Source organism: Dipodomys merriami, unplaced genomic scaffold, assembly GCF_024711535.1.
Source record: "Dipodomys merriami isolate MVZ:Mamm:240054 unplaced genomic scaffold, mDipMer1.0.p SCAF_4, whole genome shotgun sequence".
Lineage (NCBI taxonomy): Eukaryota > Metazoa > Chordata > Mammalia > Rodentia > Heteromyidae > Dipodomys > Dipodomys merriami.
In genome coordinates, this window is record NW_027205603.1 from 6,600,822 (window position 1) to 6,621,191 (window position 20,370).

A 20,370-nucleotide genomic window follows, 5' to 3' on the forward strand; every position below is an offset into this window, starting at 1 on the left:
CACTAGAGCAGCGGCCTGGAAACCAGCCTAGGCCCGGGCCATAGGCGGGGCCTGGCCAGATGCCTATTGGGCGTGGCTTTAAACCTGAGAGAAGCCTGGCCTGGGCAGGTTGGGCGTGGCCTGGAGCCTGACAGGGGCGAGGCCGGAGCCGGTTGGGCAGGGCTTTGACCTTGAGAGGGCGTGGCTCTGATCCCGTTGGGGGGGCGTGGTCTGGGCCCCTAGGGCTTTGCTTTGAGCCTCTGTAGGGGGCACGGCTGGTGTCAGCTGGGCGTGGCCTAGGCCCTGGGGCGGGGAAATGGCTGGGAAGGGGCAAAGTGTGGCGGGAGGAGTGGGGAGGCGGAAAAGGCGGGGAAGTTGTCAGTGCCAACTTCCACCGAAGGCCGAGCTGCCAGTGGAAGCAAGGTCCCCGAGAGCCGGAGCAGGCGCAGGAGCTGAGGGACGGGTAGGAAAAGTGGGGTTCCCCGCCCGGGGGTTCCATCGGAGCTGGCGGGGCGCTGTCTGCACGCAGCTGCCCCGAGGCCCGCGTGGAGGAGGGCGGCCCTGCCGCAGGCCGCCTTACCCGGACCTGGGAGGCCGGCCTGTGGTCTGGGGCGTCTTAGGGCAGCTGGGGGCGGGGGTTCCCTGCCAGGGCCTCTTTAACAAGCTTTGACATGATAGCTCCCTCAGCCTTGCTGTTTGTTTGAACTTTCTCACGGCTCTCTCATTAGGATGTAGTCCTTGTACTGCTGGTGACATTTGCCAAGACGCCTCGGGCACAAGCAGGAGACAGGCACAGAGGAACGCTTACCTGTCGTGTGGCTGGCTACACCAGTCCATCCATTCCTAAGGGTTGAGTCATTCCTCCTCGGAAAGGATCGTCGCCCTCATAGTTAGGGTCAGACAGAATGCACATCTGGAAGAAAAGAATCCCAGAACTTAGGACATCCACTTGACCTGTTACATTTTATTTTAGGTAGACAGAAGGGCTTTGTGACAGAACCCTAGAAATAACCAACCACCTGCAAAGTGGAATCTCGCTTCACTCTGCAAAGGAAACAGACCAACTTCCTGTCTGAAGGTCAGATAGCAGTTTAATTTCTGACAGGATCATTTGAGCACCAACTTGACAAAAGTCCCACTTGGTGAAATTGTGTTTTCACTTGTGGAAGTTAGGTCATGCTTGAGTGCTATCAAAGTTATCAAAGCATAGGTAATGTAGGCTTTTGGAATCAATATTGTTATTTCCTTCCATTGGTTTTAAACTGATTTTTTTTAAAGGCCTGTATTTTTTTTGACAGTAAATGAGCTAATGGCTAGGGATGATGTCCGACTCTAGTTTACTTTGTTCACTCTAGTTTACTTTGCTCTTTGGTCCTGGGTGGTGGTATTATGGTATCGATGAGAAAGGTAGAGCAGAGAAGGATTAAACCACACTGCTGGAAAGTTCAGAGGGGAAAAAAAGTCTATACTTTTGTGACTCCAAAGTCTAGATTCATATCCCCTAGATTGGACATCATAAATCGTCCACCCGAGTCCAGTAGGTATTAAAGGTTCCTCTTTTGAGGAAGTAAAAGTGATTGCTGCCTATAGAACCTTGGACTTGTAATGAATAGAGCCCGATACTAGTTCTAATTCCAGCTCTGTGACTTTGTATGAAGTACTTACATTGTTTAGGCTTGTGATGCTAATTGGTGGTTAGGTCTCTAATCAATCTGGTGATCTATGGATTTATGACAACAAAATCCTGATCATTACCACTAGCTGATATTTCTGGCAACAGTGTTGAAATTCTAATGTGGTCAGAAAGAGCTGGTTTATTCAATCAATACATATAGGCTTTATGTCTAGTTACTCTTGGGGGCTATAATAGAGAACAAGACTCATAAAGATACTAGTTTGTTGGAGTCTATATTCTGGTTGGTGGTAAAGGAACCAATAGATTAAGAGAGTTTGCGATCAAGAGAAATGAAAGGAAGCACTTTGGCTATGGTGATGTTGAGGCTTGACTAGTTTGAGTTCTGATTCGGAAGGGTGTAAGGACTTCATGTTGGTTCATTAAGTCATGCCACTATGACTTAATGTGAAACCAATGTGACTTCAGTCAAGGAAACTGTGTTTGAAAGGGGCAGAGGAGTCGTGAAAAAAAATTGTTATATTCTAGAAATTTCCAGAAGGCTGGAGTGGTTGGACTTAGGGTGATTGGTTGGAGAGGAAGTTGGAGCCCTGGTGTCACAAGGTCATACGAGACTTCCTGCAGTGTGGTAAGGAGGACCAACCTCTGGAGGGTTTTAGACATGAAGATGGTAAGGTGAAAGCCCAAATAAAAGCTGAGGAAGGTGAAGGTGAAGGTAAGTGGCAGTGGAGAGGGAAAATACAGATTTCAAATCACTGTATCAGCAGCATCTTCTCAGTGCCTTGTGTAATATAGCACGCAACGCCCTTCATATATCCTGCCAGTCACTCCCTTCCTGCTCAATTTATTTTCCCTCCATATTGCTTATTCCCATGTGGCACGTATGTTTTAGTTTTAAATTGTTACTTACTCCATCCCATGAGAATATCTAGTACTTAAGAACTGGGATTTTTGCCTGTCTCTCTTACTGTTTATCCAGCAACTGATATTGCATCTTATGCAGCGTAGGCTCTTAGTGTTACATGTATTGAATGAACTGATTTATTGAGTGTTTTGGATTTCAATTCCACATAACTTGCTGATGAAGTGAATGTAGTAGTGAAAGCTGCTTTGCAGTTTTCTAACTTGAAAAGTGGGTCGTATCAATGCCAGTTTTGAAGAAGGAGGAGGCTTGGGTATCAGGATAAGAGAGATAGGAAGTTCTATTTGACTCATGCTAAATCTGTGCTTACTGGATTACTTACTGTTGCTATATTTAAAATACCCTAAAATCTAGCAGACTAAGACACAAGCATTTATTATATCGTAGCTTCTGTGTGCCTACATTTTGGGTGTCAATGGCTGGTATGATTCTGACTTAGAGTTTCTCATGAGATTGCAAACTAAGTGCTGAAGAAGTGGAGGTATGATACAAGTGGTAGAGCACCAGCTTAGCAACCATGAAGCCCTGAGTTCCAGACTTATGTACTGCCAAACCAAAAAGATCAAATTAGCTATTGGCCAAAGTTATAGTTCTTGGCAAGGCTTGGGAAATCTGTTGCTTAGTTCCTTCACATGGCTGTTGACAGACTCCAGCTGGTTGTTGGCTGACTATTGTTGTTCCTCACCACGTGGACCTCCTGCATGGTTGCACATGCTGTAGCTTTACCCAGAGTGAATGATCCAAGAGAGAAAGAAAAGCTTAGATGGAATCTGATCTCAGAAGTGGCATCCTGTCACTTCTTCCCATATGCTACTGGTCACACAGCCCAAATCTTGTTCAGTGTAGAAGAAAAGTATACAAGGGGGTAAAGGCTAGGAGGTAGGAGGTCATTGGAGACTGCCTGCTACAAGGTCTATGTGCTCTAATTTGAATCTAGTTTTTTTGCTCCACAGGTTTACGTTTATGTTTGCTCTTGATCCCTAATGAAAACCTATTGGGAAGTGACTATTGGAAGGCTTTAATTGGTGGGTCCTGGCAGGAGATAACTAGATCATAGGGATGCTGTCCTTAAAAGGGATTCCTAATTGTCTCTTTGAACTGGGATTGATCCCAAAGGAGCAGGCCATATTAAAGCAAGACCACTGTACATGTTGCTCTTTTATGCACATACCATTTCTTTCTAACGTACTCTCCTACTATCTGCTGGCTGGCTCTTGCCAGACTCTGAATACCTAGGGCCACCTGACCTTGGACTTTCAGCCTCTAAAAGTAACTAAAATTCCTTGCTTTATGGAAAAAAAAAGTATTAGGCATTTTGTTATGTCAACACAAAATGGACTAGGGGAGGTGTCCAAATGGAAAAGCCATTTGATTGTTGAGAATAGATTGAAGCTCACTGGAGGGGTCTGAGCTACAGATCATTATTTGAAAGTCATTAGTCAAGACTTTCACAAATGTATACGCGGACCTGGGGGAAAATACAGGTAGGCAAAGGAAGAGGACACAGTGTCAAGTCCAGCATTTAGAGGATAGTGGGGGAAGATCCAGAAAAAGAATAGCTGGTGAGGCAGGTGGAAAACCTCAAGTGTGTAATAGGGAGGTAACAACAAAAAGTCAGTTCTCCCTGAAAAGTTTTGCCTTTTCCATGAAGCGCAGAAAAGACTTTGAATATGGCTGAAATGCACAGCATTTCTAGAAGAAAACAAATCAATTCATTTTGAAGTATTATTAGTTATGTTTTGAGACAGACTGGAGCAGAGAACAGAGGCACATATACCTAAACTGAGCATTTAGGGTTGTGAGAAGTAGATGCCTGTGTACGTGGTGCCTTTCTGATCTGGGTTTCAGTCATGGAACCCTGAGATGATGATGATCAATAACTCATGTGACTGGGTATCCGAGGTTTCTCTTGCAGTCAAGCTTGAGGACGAAAGGACGAGCTGGATAGTATAAAATGAGTTTGGCAGTGCCAATCCTTTCTTCTACATACTTTAAAGTATCATGTTAGGTTTTCCTCATTGTATCCATATACCTGGACAAACAACTTCAGGGAAAGAGTTATTTGGGTTCACAGAAGTTTCAGTCCAAGGTCAGCTAGATACATTGTTTAGGGCCTGAAGCTAGACAGAATATCCTGGCAGTAGGAATCTGTGACAGAGGCTGATCACCTCCAGGAAGAGGAGAGGAGATGTCAAAGTTTATCTTTCTGTCCCTGGGAAGATTCACTTTCTCCAATGAGGCTGTAGCTTTCAATAATGTCATAATATTATGAACCCATAGAAGGATTCATCAATTGACTTCCCCAAAGCCCATCAACTAGCAAGCAAGCCTCCAACACATTAGCTGGGAAGGGGTGGTGGTGGTAATAGTTCATATTCAAACCATAGCATGTGTTGACTAGTGTTAGTCATGTACTTCTTGTTCAATGACTTAACCTGGTAAATCAAACAGCAATGACAATGAAAACTCCTGGCAAAGCTCATGCTGCTTATTGATACAGACCCTTGTTGAATATTTGTTTCATATATTAAATATATTCTAGTTCTTGTTTCTTTTTTAGCTGATCTTTCTTATATATTTCCAAAAGGTTAGGCCTTTCTAAGAAGACTTTTATAGTAGAAGTCTCATTCATACACATCTACTTCCACTTTAAAAAAAAGAAAAGAAAAGAAAAAAGAAAATATGTGGTCATGTGCCTGCCTGGATAAACTAGACCAGTGGTTCTGTTTTGATTTAGTTATGTCTGCCTAAATACAAATACCTCTACCTTCTTGGGACAGAACTCTGTGGATTACCTATTCTTCTGTCCCCTTCTCATGACGTATGGCCTTGTGAATGGTTTGCCAAGTGAAATATAAATAGAATGAGATGTGCCCTCTCCAGGTGAACATTCTAGGAGCCAGTGAAGTCTTTAATCACAGTCTCTTCCCTCTGTCACAGTGACCACCCAGATAGTGACATCTCTGTCAGCCTGGGTCAGAAAATGGGGACAATAAGCAGAACCCAGTGCCTCCTTGTGTTAGACAGCTGAGATTTGGAGATTTTGTATTTATTGCAGCCTACCCACCTAATTTGCTAGAATCAGGGAGGTCTTCATCACATATATCCTGAGATTTCCAGACAGCTTGGGAACCTTGTGGGAGGTGCTGTACAGGGTTTGTCTTATGGCTAATGCTTGTTTTATTGGTAGGAAGATGGCAGGTGCCCTGGTTCCCATAATGCTCTAGTGAATATCATAATGTTAATCAAAGGTGGCATGACTTACATCCTTAAGCTTGGCTGGTGTCAAAAGTGTTAAATGTATAAAGGCTCAATACCTGGAAGAGGTAGAAACGGAGGATCTCATTTTCAGTTTGGGAAAAAAAAAACCAATTTATATGTTTTTAGGTTTTCAGCATACTGTCAAGATTTCCAGTAGAGAGGACCGAGTGTTCACGGGTGACTTGTATAGAGGTGATTCTCCCTGAGTGTAGTTTGCAGTAGACACTTTGCAGACATTATTTTTGTCACTAAAGGACCACTGAAATGAATTATCTATACTTTTCATAGATGATGATTTTTTCTTCATGAAGCTTTAAATGGTATTTTAAGTATGACGTCTTGGTTATCTTATTTCAGATCTAAGTGTATCAAACCCAGGTTTTGTTTTCAACATCCGGGAGGCAATATCCAAAGCTTGGAGTCTGACTTAAGCAGAAGTGAAACAGGGAACATTTTGCTTTGGGCAGAGTCATGCTGTTTTCTGAAGGATGTTGGCTATAAACCCAGTGTCCCTAGAGGTTAACAATCAAAGTTCTCCCCCCGTCCTACTCAGACGAGTGATATGATGATGATAAATTGCTTGGACATGACTGCTCCAAGCACTAGCGTGATGAATTATGTTGTTCAGAGCATGACCGAAGATTCTCTATTGTCAGTCTGCGGTGCTCAGTATTGACAATATTCATAAATAACCTTCTGCCAATTTTGGTTTCTGCTTTGCATATTAAATTCCCTGCTCTCTCAGGTCAGGGCTGTCGATTCTTAGTTATCTCTGTTTAATTCACTGAGTTCACTGAGACAGTCCTTTTGATTCTTTTTTCTGCTTTTAGACATTAAATGGGTGTCAGGTAAGCTTAATTGTGTATAGTAAACACTATTTCTACAGAGAAACGGTTAAAATAGTCATCATTAGTTCTTCTCATTAAACCTCCAATAATAAAAGCTTATTTTTCAATGGCATAATTGGGTAATTATTTGGTATTTGAAAAGCACTTAGAACAGAAGATTGGTAAATATTGTTGTTAATTTAATGCTCTTTTGTGTAACCACAAGCCCCTGTGTTATTGTGTGGCAACAGAGATTTTTCTTGATATTGCATATTATCGCCAAAATTATAGATGCCTTGTCTTAGATGCTTTAAATATTTTTATGAACTCTCAGTTATCTCTTGCCTACATCTTCACATTTTTGCATGCCTCGTCTACTTCACTCCTCACATATCCGGAAAGTTAAATATTATCAGTCTTGTTCTCTGAAAGTTTGGAGGAAAGATAAAGCTCAACTCTAGTTCAAGGCTATTTCACATCATGTAATGGCTACACACATGTTTTTTGGATAGCTAACTTTTCAAATAGCTTTCTGATTTCTTTGGTTTAAGACTATGTACCCGGAGCTGTCACCTGATTGCCACCAAACTTGCTTGAAAAGGGTTAGGTTGAATTACGTATTCTTGGCCAGCCCTTCCTATTGATTCTCCACTCTATTTGTAGATCCTAACCTCCCAGGTATAACTAAGGGCTATTTCTGTAGCTTACATTAGATGGCCTTCATTACTAAGTATACATGTTTGCTGGGCTCCCATAACAAAATGCCACAGGCTTGGGTGGCTTAAAAAGCAAAGATGAATTTTTTTCATAAGAGACTGGAAGTCCAAGGTCACTTTGTCAGCTGGGTTGGCTTCTGAGGCTTTTCTTCTTGGCTTGAAGGTGGCTCTCTGCTCTCTGTGTCCTCACATGCCTCTCCGTGTTTATTTGTGTCTTACTCTCTTAAGGACGCCAGGCCTATGGGCTAAGTGTCACTCTCCTGACCTTTAACCACATTACTTCTACCAAGACCCCCTCTCCAAGTATAGCCACATTGAGGGTTTTGCAGGTTAGGGCTTTAATACATGACTATCACTATTACCAATAGTAGAAATGATCTCTGGAAATAACTGCTTTTGCAGGAATGTCCTTTGACTCTGAATTTTGAGCTGTAGTCATTGACTAGAACATCTATACTCAAGTCAAGAACTCCTCCTTAGCATTATTAGTAACACAAATCGCCTTCATGTTTATGATTTAAGCATGTATATAATTAGATAAAAGCTGAAGTGACATTACAAAATGAAGTAGATAGAATTTATTAAGCAGTTAACTAAAACTTATAACTAAGTACATCCAGTTATCTAAACTATAGCCATCAATCCAAATAGTTCTCTAACAATTTGCAAATTTTTTACCCCCACCACCACCAAATTTTATCTCTAACAAAAGCTTGCTTTGATTGATATGTGTATTAAAGCTATCAAAAAAACAACAACAGTGAAAAGGAGAGTTGGGCATAGTGGCACACATCTACAATAACAGTTACTTAGGAGACAAAGAAGGATTATGGTCTAAGCTTAGCTTGGGGAAAAGCATGAAATACTGTTTAAAAAAACAAAACAAAAAAACCCCAACAACTAAAAGCCAAAGGCCTGAGGGAATAACACAAGTGGTGGAGCACTTGCCTTGCAAGAGTGAGTCCCTGAGTTCAATCCCCAGTACCACAAAGTAGGGAGGGCAAAAAGATAGAGCTAACTGTAGCCCCACCCCAGCCTGTTCTTTTCTCTGTAAAGTAGCACCTCTGCCTATCTTGCCTCTACTCATTCTGTGTTATCAACTGAAAATATCTTAAGAAAGCCAAGTCTGAAGAGGGATGTGAGCCTGAGGAGCTAGCAGAGCTCTTACATTCAAAGAAACATTGGGAAATGGGAAAGAATAAAAGAGCAATTTCACCATTATCTGTCCACATCATGGATTCTGGAAAGCATTGTAGTGTTCCCGCAGCATAGAATCATAGGGGTTTTTTCATCCTTAAAAAAAAAATAAATCTTTTATAGTAAATTAGTAGCCAGAAATCCTTAGAGGATTGTTACATGGGCATGTAAGAGTATGTTAGTGATATTTAGGGTAATTGGTTGATGATTTTGAATAGGCTGTAGAATATTTTTTCCCTGAAAAAATTGTTTTAAATTGGAAGTTATTATTAAAGCTGAGTGATGGATATAGAAGGGTTCTTTATTCTATTCTGTCTACATTTGTGAAGTTTTGAAAATGTCTGTGTTGAAAATTTAAGTAAAAGAACTCTTAAAAAAAAAAGAGAGAAATGAATGATCTATGCAGCCTCCTGTGATGCAAAATTTGATATCTCGGGGCCTGATTAAGTTAGTTATGTGTGCCTGTGTTAGACAATACACATGCAAGCAGAATATGATTTTAACTACCAGTGACTCCTTAGAAAAGTATTGTTGAAACCCTTATCCAAGAATGTCTATAAGCCTATCCCAGTTTGGGTCTAGAATGTGCAACACTTTTTTAAATGTATTATTCTCTGTTATATGATACGTTTCTTACTTTCATCACCCAGTGGGTTTCTTTTTTATAACCAATTAGAGAGCTTCTAGATCTCAAAGGCTACAGCTTCCTTAAGATTAGTTGTTGACTTGGTTGGGAGCCTGCACATTTGTTGGTGCTGAAAACCAGAATTTAAGAAGAGATCTCTTGTCTCCCATGTACCATGCCTGGATAATGCCTTTGCCCACTACTTGGCATAAAAATGTCCTCTGCTCTTTGTAAGGGGTATGCCCTGGTCTCACGTTGGGCCCTGTCTTCTCCTCCCACTGGTAGTTCCTGCTAGCTTCTCCCAGCATCCACAGCTAGGATTGGAAGCTCCACAGATCTTTCCTTGTGAGTCTTACTAATGTTTTTGTGGAAGTGTCAGGATTGATAAACCTTTCCTTTTGCTTCTGCACTGCTTTGAATTCAGCCCATTATCTTTCAAAACAACGCGTCTTGAAGGATGTTCCTCTGTGAACTAAATATTTTGTAGCTCTGGGGGCTGGTGGCTCACACCTGTAATCCTAGCTACTCAAGAGACTGAGATCTGAGGACCCAGGTTCAAAGCCAGCCTAGGCAGGAAAGTCTGTGAGACTCTTATCTCCAGTTAACCACCAGAAAACTGGAAGTGGTGCTGTGGCTCAAATAGTAGAGCACTTCCTTGAGCTGAAGAGCTCAGGGACAGCTCCTGAGCCCAGAGTTCAAGCCCCACAGCTGACAATATGTGTGTGTGTGTTGTGTGTGTGTATGCACACATGCATGTGTGTGTGTGTGTGTGTGTGTGTGTGTGTGTGTGTGTGTGTGTGTTTGCAGCCATATTTGATCTTGTGTGTGGAGATACAGGGAGAAGGGTCTTGTCCACAGAGCTAACATTTCTCTTTTGATATTCTCCATTCCTCACATTCTTTGCATTTTGGCCCATCAGTATATATGAAGAGAGATCAGAATACCATAAACTAAGAGTTTAAAGAATAAAATGTCCTCCATGGAGATTCTGGATAGATCAATTGAATTTCATTTAATTATCAGCTTTGTACCATATATAAGAACATGTACATTTGCATTAGAGATGCTTCATGAGGTATAACCCCTGTTTTCACTGTATTTGATTCCGGTGCCCTGCATCTTGTGTATACATTTTTATAATTTGGGATGGGGAAGGGAAATAACAAAATGCTTAAATAAGGATACAGGCTGATCCATTGTAACAATGAGATGTACAAAACACTGTGTTGAAAACGAACTTTATAACTTCCGGGGAGGGGGAGGGAAGAGATGGGGAGGGAAGGGAGGAGGTAACAAATGCTCATAGGAAATGTACTCATTATCTTACTCATGTAACTGTAACCCCTCTGTACAATATCTTTACAATAAAAACATATAAAAAGAGATGCTTCATGAACATTTGCTATTACTAATTCTTGTTACGGTGAAGTCTAAAGGATTCATTTCTAAATTTCTTTGTTTACTGTTTTGCAATCAGAATTGCGAAAGATTTTTGTGTGGAATCTTAGTGATGTATTTTGTACTGGTATAGTAGTGTTTGTGTGAACCTGTTCCCATTTAATTTTTGTTCTCCTGTCAGCAATACAAGGGCCAAAATAAGCTTACATTAGTTATTTGTGTATAATGTAATAATTTCCCAACATTTTTATTTTTATTGTTTCTGAGGCTGAGGGTTGAACCCAAGACATTGACTAGCCCAGAGCTAGCACTCCCAACCTTTGACATGAGGGGAAGTTTCCTTTTCTTTTCTTTTTTTTTGGGGGGGGGAGAAGAGGGGTGGTCCGGTTGTGGGGCCTGAACTCCGGGCCTGGGCGCTGTCCCTCAGCTCTTCAGCTCAAGGCTAGCGCTCTACCACTTGAGCCACAATGCCACTTCCAGCTTTTTTTCTTTTTTGCTTATGTGGTGCTGAGGAATCGACCCCAGGGCAGGGCCTGAGGCATGCAAGGCAAGCGCTCTACCATTGAGCCACTTTCCCAGCCCAAAGGGAAGTTTCTTATATGTTGTTCCTATACCAAATTGGTGCATTAAACTTTAGAGTTTTAGTCTATAGACATCAGAAGGCTTAATATATAGCTGTACTGTCTCTGATAATAATGTCTTGATCCATATTCTCTATAAATCATATCATTTAAATAAGCATCATTTAAAATAGTATCAACAGTTACAGGATCAATAAAAAGGTCTGTGTGTTGAAACTGGGTAATATCTTTCTCTGCCTCACTAGAAGTCCAGATTGTATTTTAGATAAGTTGAGGGAGATGTTAGAAGTTAATTCTCTAACAGATACTGCAGAGACACCAACAGGCCCTTCAATTTTCCCAAACTCAAAATGTAATTTGTCTCACTTCTGATTAGCTTCATTAATTCTTACATCATTTTGAAGAGTATTTGCTTTGCCTCAATACTTTCTTTGCTATTTGTAATTTAGCATTTGTTTTTAAACCAGTCTACTATGTAACTTCAACTATATCCTAAGCAACAGTGATGAAATCACAGACTTTAAGATTCTTTGCTATTTTCCTGGTATATATTAAAATATATAAATAAATACTAAAACATTTTGAGATGTCCATATAATACCTAAACTCAGTTTGAATTACTTACAGGATATATGTCAAACAAGAAATTATTGGGAAAAACCAAGATGATTATTATTTTTTAATTCCATCACCACTCATTATAAATAATAAATTTTGGGAGCTGGGAATGTGGCTTAGTGGTAGAATGCTTGCCTAGCATACATGAAGCCCTGGGTTCAATTCCTTTGAACCACATAAACAGAAAAAGTTGGAAGTAGCAGTATGGTGCAAGTGGTCAAGTGCTAGCCTTGAGCAAAAGAAGAAGAAGAGGAAGAAGAAGGAGGAGGGGGAGGAGGAGGAGGAGGAGGAAGAAGAAGAAAATTTTCTGATTGTTGGCACAAAATTTTCAGAATAGTTTCTTAATTGTACTGTGATGATTAGAGACTGTAGAAATTGTCTGTGTGCTCATAGCTATACAGATATAACTATTTATAGCTATACGGCTATAAACAGATAATGGGTTATTTTAGCTGTTATTCAGAAGTTGATCAACAGTTTTGTTTTCAGCTATTTCAGAGTGAGTAAAGCCTTCACTATTTGATACTTAGCTCCCTAAGTTGTTATTATTTACAAGTTGTTGTTATTTACAAGCACTATAAAGGATGATAATATATAATTAATGACCTGGAACTATGAAACATTTTTATTTCATTCATTTGTTAGTAATAAGCTGTTGTTTATCGTAAGTGGAGAGTAAGGTAAATACTGTGATTTGGCTTATTTGTGTGTGCTTTGCCCATTGGAGAGAGCATATGTATAGAAGAAGACATCAGTCACCTTTGCATGCATAACACAGGAATGAGCTATCTTTTATTCTACTGCGCCTGTTTCCCCAGTCATGTGATATCTAAACAAAGGGAATGAAAACTTGCAGAAGCTATGTAGCACCTGCTTTGACAGAGCCTTAGGGCCTGGTTCTGAAGATTCTTGCTCATCATTTCATTGCTCTTCCTACTTTTGCTAATGGGAACACAAAGTTCCGTAGATGAAGTTTCTTGCTTAAAGACACTTTTAGCAGGTCAACTCTCTTTGTAATATTTTTTGCAATTGGGACTTTCAGCTCTTCTTCCACTTGAAAAAAAAATACTGACATGTTAAAAACAAACAAACATTATGTCATTCCATCTGTGTCTACTCTTCAAGTTTGAAATATAGCTTAACGGAATTTTACAAGGCCTTCAAAGCAGAGCTCACACCAGTACTCCTCCAACTCTTCAATGAAATTGAAAGAGAAAGCTCACTACCGAACACATTCTATGAAGCCATCATAACCCTCATCCCAAAACCAGGCAGGGACTCATCAAAGAAAGAGAACTATAGACCCATTTCTTTGATGAACATTGATGCAAAACTTCTCAACAAAATTTTGGCCAATCGACTTCAACAATTCATCCAAAAAATCATACACCATGATCAAACAGGATTCATTTCAGGGATGCAAAGCTGGTTCAATATACGCAAATCAATTAATATTATTCATCACATCAACAGGAGCAAGAATAAGAACCACATGGTTATCTCAATAGATGCAGAAAAAGCATTTGACAAGATCCAACACCCCTTTATGATGAAGGTTTTGGAAAAATTAGGAATCCATGGAACATTCCTCAATACAATAAAGGCTGTATATGACAAACCTACAGCCAGCATTATACTCAATGGTGAAAAACTAAAGCCATTTCCTCTTAACTCAGGAACAAGACAAGGATGCCCACTCTCTCCACTTTTCTTCAATCTAGTATTAGAATGCCTAGCTACAGCAATAAGACAAGATGCAGACATAAAGGGGATCCAAATAGGGAAAGAAGAAATAAAACTCTCCCTCTTTGCAGATGACATGATCTTGTATTTAAAGAATCCCATAGACTCCACTCCCAAATTACTCAAGCTGATTCAAAACTTTGGCAAAGTAGCAGGTTATAAAATTAACCCCACAAAATCAATGGCTTTTCTGTATGCCAACAATGAGAAAAGTGTGGCTGAAATTAGGAAAGCAACTCCATTTGTAATAGCCCCACAAAAAATAAAATACCTAGGAATTAACTAAAGAAGTGAAGGACCTCTATGATTAAAACTTTAAAATCTTGAAAAAGGAAATCAACACAGAACTTAAAAAATGGCAAAACCTCCCATGCTCCTGGATTGGCAAGATTAACATTGTGAAAATGGTAATACTTCCCAAGGCTATCTACAAATTCAACGCGATACCTATCAAAATTCCACCCTCATTCTTCAAGGAAATAGAAGAGGCAATCCAAAAATTCATATGGAACAATAAAAGACCCCGAATAGCAAAAACGCTCCTCAACAGAAAGAACACTGCTGGAGGAATATCAATACCAAATTTCAAACTCTACTATAAAGCCATAGTAATCAAAACAGCTTGGTATTGGCATAAGAACAGACCTCAGGACCAATGGAATAGAATTGAAAACCCAGAAATGAACCTACAGACCTATAGCCATCTAATCTTCGATAAGGGAGCTAAAACAATAGAATGGAAGAAAGACAGCCTCTTCAGTAAATGGTGCTGGCAAAATTGGTTAACTACATGTAGAAAACTAAAGCTAGATCCTTATATATCACCCTGCACCAGAATCAACTCCAAATGGATCAAAGACTTTGAACTCAAAGCAGACACTCTGAAAACATTACAGGATGGAATAGGAGAAACCCTAGGTCTCCTTGGCTCAGGCCGAAATTTTCTGAATAGAGACCCGGAAACACAACAAATCAAAGAAAGGTTGGACAAATGGGATTGCATAAGGTTGCAGAGCTTCTGCAGGGCAAATGACATAGCTAGCAAGATCAATAGAAAGCCCACCGATTGGGAGAAGATCTTTACTAGCCATACAACGGACAAGGGTCTCATATCTAAAATATACTTGGAACTCAAAAAATTAAACCACCCAACAACAAATCCTCAAAGAAACAACTGCCCAATAAATAAGTGGGCGAAAGACTTAAAGAGAAGCTTCTCTGAAGAAGAAAGAAGGATGGCCAATAGACACATGAAGAAATGTTCAACATCCCTAGCCATAAAAGAAATGCAAATCAAAACAACATTGAGATATCACCTCACTCCAGTTAGAACAGCAAAAATCAAGAACTCTAACAACAACAGATGCTGGAGGGGATGTGGACAGAAAGGAACCTTACTTCATTGTTGGTGGGAATGTAAACTTGTTCAACCACTTTGGAAAGCAGTATGGAGGTTCCTCAAAAGACTTCACATAGATCTCCCCTATGATCCAGCAATCCCACTTTTGGGCATTTACCCAAATGTTTACAAACAAGACCACACTAAAGCTACCAGCACAACTATGTTTATTGCAGCATTATTTACCATAGCTAAGATATGGAACCAACCCAGATGCCCCTCAGTAGATGAATGGATCAAGAAAATGTGGTATATATACACAATGGAATTCTATGCCTCCATCAGAAAGAATGACATTTCCCCATTTGTTAGGAAATGGAAAGGCTTGGAAAAAATTATATTAAGTGAAGTAAGCCAGGCCCAAAGAAGCATAGGTCCCATGGTTTCCCTTATTTGCAATATCTAGTATAGGTATGAGTCAAGCAGAAAAGGTCAGATAATGTGATGTTAGGAAAATGAACCCTTAAATATGTATTTTAATGTTTTCGTTTCTTTCATGCATGTGTTTCTAACCTATTTATAAGATTATTTCTTTGTTGCTTTGTATGTCCCTCCCCCACAGTGTAACCCCCGCTTTCACTATATTTGATGTCAGTATAACATGTGGAGGAGATGGGGACAAAGAAGTCGTTTAAGGATTCAGGTGGACCTGTTGCAACAATGAGAAGTACAAAATGTCATGTCAAAACCAGCTTTACAATGTCGGTGTGGGGGGGGAGGGGGGTATGATTGGGTGGGGGGGAGGGGGACTGGGAAGGGAGGTGAAGCGTAAACAAAGGAGGAGGCTGCAATGCTTGGTAAGAAATGTATGCATTATCCTGCCCATGTAATTGTAACCCCTCTGTACAGTATGTTCTCAAATAAAATAAAATAAAATAAAAAAAGAAATATAGCTTAAGTCAATGATGTTAATTTTTGGTGACCCTCAATATATTTTATTGCCATTGGCTATCATTTATGTCAATAAAAATTAACTTATTAAATTAGTGATGAGGCCTATTGAAGAAGGAATTATTTCTGTTGCCTTTGGTACACTTGAGAGAGAATAAAACCTCTGTTAAGTTTTATTTAAACAGTGTCAAGGAATATCATACATAGCCAGGTGCCAATGGCTCATGCCTGTAATCCTAGCTTCTCAGAAGTTTAGGACTTGAGGATTGTGGTGAAGCCAGCACAGGTAGGAAAATCAGTGAAACTCATCTCTAATGAGCCATCTAAAAACTGAAATGGAGCTGTGGCTCAAGTGGTAGAGTGCTAGCCTTGAGCACAAACACACAGAGCACTGCCAGGCCTTGAGTTCAAGCCTCAGGACTGGTATACACACACACACACACACACACACACACACACACACACACACACACACACACACACACACACACACACACACAACTTGGAATGTACAAACCCATTTACACTTTCCATGAGATTAAAAAATATGTATGACTTATCTTTTGTGTGTGTGTGTGTGTGTGTGTGTGTGTGTCTGTGTGTGTGTGTGTCTGTGTGTGTGTGTGTCTGTGTGTGTGTGCTAATTAGGATTTTAACTCAGGGCCAAGACACTGTCCCTTAACTTTTGTGCTTAAGGCCGGGGCTCTACCACTTGAGCCACAGCTCTACTTCCAGCGTTTTGGTGGTTGATATAGAGTTAAGAGTTGCATGGACTTTCCTACCCTTGCTGGCTTCAAAGTGCAATCCTTATGTCTCAGCCTGCTTAGTAGTTAAGATTAGAGTCATGAACCACTGGTGTACTGCAAATTCTTATTTTATAGTCTGTAACTTTGGCCAATCAAGTAAGAAAACCTCATCAGTCAATGCCATAAAAGCACATCTTTATATCATGATATAATGAAAAATGCATGAAATTAAGTTCCTATTATGAATAAACTAAGAGGTGAGAGTTGTACTTCGTGTAAACAGAAAGTCAACAGAGAAGCTAGGAAGTGCCACAAAGACTTCCCTTCTGAAGTTAAAAATACCTTCCAAAGGAAGGCCCACTAATTTTGTTCGTGTAACCGGTTTATATTGCTCTACAGCTTATTGCTGAAAGTAGCTCTGAGCACTTAAAGGACATATTTTTATTCTTGCTGCACTGATTTAAAAAGGGTTATTACTTCTCTTTAGAAACCACAGCCTTGAAGAAGTTCTGAGGTCTCGCAGGCCCAACCATCAGAGAAAGGGAACGTGGGAGACCCCTATTCCTCAGAATGCTGTGATTTGCCATAACCAAGAAGGCAAGCCAGTCTTCACTAATGTAAGAATCATTGCCAGTTGTTGCTTATACTGTTAAATGCTACCAGAGACTATATATTTCAAATCTGTAAACCTTCAGCAGCTCTGAATCCCAGGCCTTTTTTCCAGCCAAGTTAATGTATTCATCCATCCATAAACATGTAGAGAATGTGTGCTTTGGGCCAAGCGTGGTGCTAAATGCTGGCAATGACATTCTCACTTAAAACATTGAGCCGAGGAGAAGATTCTTTGTGAGTTATGATACTCTGTTTGCAATTCTCCTGTAACATCACAGAGAATGCTAGAAGAACAGAGGCCCCTCCAGTGAACACCAGATCCACCAGCTTCTGCAGCATGTACCATTTGTCACTGGCACAGGAGAGTCATTTTACGCTGTGGTTTCAACTACCTGAAGCGAATGTAGCAGACTTTCAGGGATTGGGCAGTGCTTTTCTGAACAGGAATGTCTTTGTTTCAGCCTCTTGATCTGATGCTGCTTAACGATGAAGAACAAGGTCCAGCTTTCAGGTTCTGTACTGAGGCTAGTAGAGGTCCCTTAGTTTTTTTCTGTGTTGCTATTATGAAATGCCTGAGGCTGTGTAAGATATAAACAAAGAAAGTGTATTTGGCTTTTGCATGCCACCCCAGCCACATCCTGCCATGGGAAAATAGGTGGTATGTGTGGAAGGAACATTATTTCAGGTGATCAAAAGCAAAGGCCAAGGGAGGAACTGAGCACACTCTAATAAGAGGAACTATCCCGTCCTGTGAGACCTATCAGACCCCACAGAATGCCATTCATCCTCTCAAGAATGGTCATGATGGGTTGGGAAGGTGGCTCAGTGGTACAGTGCTTGCCTTGCATGCCTGAGGCCCTGGGTTCGATTCTTCAGCACCACATAAGCAAAAAGAAAAAAGCCGGAAGTAGCGCTGTGGCTCAAGTGGTAAAGCGCTAGCCTTGAGCTGAAGAGCTGAGGGACAGCGCCCAGGCCCAGAGTTCAGGTCCCACGACCGGACCCAAAAAAAAAAAAAAAAAAAGAATGGTCATGACCCAGCCGCCTCCTACCATCTCAAACTCACAGTTTTGGTACATCAGAAATTAAGCCTCATTTTGGGTTTTGAAAGGGACTATATACTTTCAGTCCATAGCCCTGCCCCTAGCTCCTTCTTGGGCCATGTCTATCTTGAGAGCTTTGAGGATCATTTCTCCCTCACAATCAGTAAATACAACAATGCCAGCCAGATACTTATAAACCCAGTAACCTGCACTCAGTCTCTCTCACACACTTATTTTATGCTTACTTCGTGTAAGTCTTTACAATTCTTGAAATGTTTCTGGCAGGAGGTGTACATCAGTGGTAGAACATTTGCCACATGTGTACAAAAAAAAAGAAAAGAAAAAATCTCTGCATTCCATCACCAGCACCAAACACACACACACACACACACACACACACACACACACACACACACACACACACACACTCACACACTATTCTTCAGGAAAACTCTATTTGGTATTCTTCCCCCTAGGTTATGTCTGTTACCTTAGAGGGCCTTGCATAATAAGAATATGTATTAAGATTATTTAATAATTTATTAAGACTATTACTAAGACTATTTGTACTCCCCTATGTAATGTACATCATTTGTTATAAACCTGAGTAAATTGTAAACTCCTTGAAGATAGGGACCATTCCTGATATTGATTTCTCTATCACACAAAGAGCAACTGATCTAATTTATCACTCTTGTGGGAGTCCTTAGTGAACACATAAAAAGAAAAAACAAAAGCAACAGTGACTAGTGATGTCACTGTGATGTGATGTCTGGCGTCACACTTCAATTAAGGATTATCTGATGACCTGTGCAGAATACATTAGCCTTTTGAGAAGTTGAAATGTTTCATTGCTGAGTTTCCCTTACTTTTTTTTTAAGCTCTCAGATCACAATAACTTGGCTCCATCACGATTAATCTTATATGGTAATGCAGTGACAATGAGATGATTTTCTCTAGAGAATCTGTGCTAATACTATTAAAATGCTCTTACAATGTCAAAATGATTGCAGTGGAAGCATGTGGGAACTGTGCTGATGTGATTATGATATTATAGTGATGGCCGATTACCATAGGAAACTACTAATTCAACCCTGCAGGGACTTGCATTATGAAGCCATTATAACATGAGATTATAATGACACAATAACTTGGATGCACATCCGTGATGTGAAAACCAAAGGCTAATTTGAATGTGTGTTACATTAAATTGTAATTAAACACCAAAATCAGTGCTTGTTTAAATTGGAGATGGCGACATACAATTCAGAAATGAAAACTGCTTTTAAAAAGAAATGCATCCAGACTATGAGCTTAGAAATCACTTGTAACCCTGCCTTCTTATTTACTAGGTAGAAAAGCTCAGATCAGGCCAGGTACCAGTGGTTCAGATTGTAAACCCAGCTACTCAGGAGGCTGAAATCTGAGGATCGCCTTCAAAGCCCACCAGAGTAGGAAAGTCTGTGAGGTTATCGCTGATTTCCTACTAAAATGCTGGAAGTGAAGCTGTGGCTTAAGTGGTAGAGTGCTAGTCTTGAGCAAAATTGCTCAGGGACAGTGCGCAGACCCAGAGATAAAGCCCCAGGATCTGCAAAGAAAGAGAAAGAAAACAGGCAGCCTATGTTTCTTTGGGTCTAGCTTACTTCATTTAATATGATTTTTTCCAAGTCTTTCCATTTCCTTACCAAAGGGGTGATGTCATTCTTTCTGGTGGAAGCATAGAATTCCATTGTGTATATATACCACATTTTCTTGATCCATTCATAAATGTCTAGGACAGCCATGCATATATGACCTTATAAAATAGTGCTAATTGAAATGAACTACAAGATAGGGAAACAAACTTTTTTGTCCTTAGTGTACTGTATGCAATTATTTCTTTTTCTTTCATTTTTTTTAATTGTTCCTTTGGGTTATTACTCCCTGTTCTCACTGTTTTTTTTTTATTTCAGTACTCTTTGTATTATATATACGTTTGTCTGATCTGGGATGGGAAGGTGAATCACAGAAATGGACAGAGGGTGGACCAGTGCAACAGTGTTACTCACAAGACACTATGTTGGAAATGAACTTTACATTTTGGCGGGGAGGATAGTTGGGGGAAAGGAATAGCAGGAGAAAATGAGGGAGGGGGTAACAATGTTCGAAAAGAATTGTACTTATTCCTTGCTTATGTAACTGT

General features: G+C 40.3%; 1 protein-coding gene across 3 annotated transcripts in view; it reads left to right on the forward strand.

Annotated features, from left to right (window-relative positions):
- The first annotated feature begins 316 nt into the window (after nucleotides 1–316).
- Nucleotides 317–20,370, forward strand: part of Pter (phosphotriesterase related) — a 70,799-nt gene continuing 50,745 nt past the window's right edge. The window contains exons 1-2 of one of the 3 annotated variants that reach the window (XM_069990431.1): nucleotides 317–442; nucleotides 17,024–17,153. The gene's annotated coding sequence lies outside the window, so the exon portion shown is untranslated. The remainder of the gene's footprint in view (nucleotides 443–17,023; nucleotides 17,154–20,370) is intronic. The other 2 variants (XM_069990430.1, XM_069990432.1) reach the window with 2 other exon arrangements.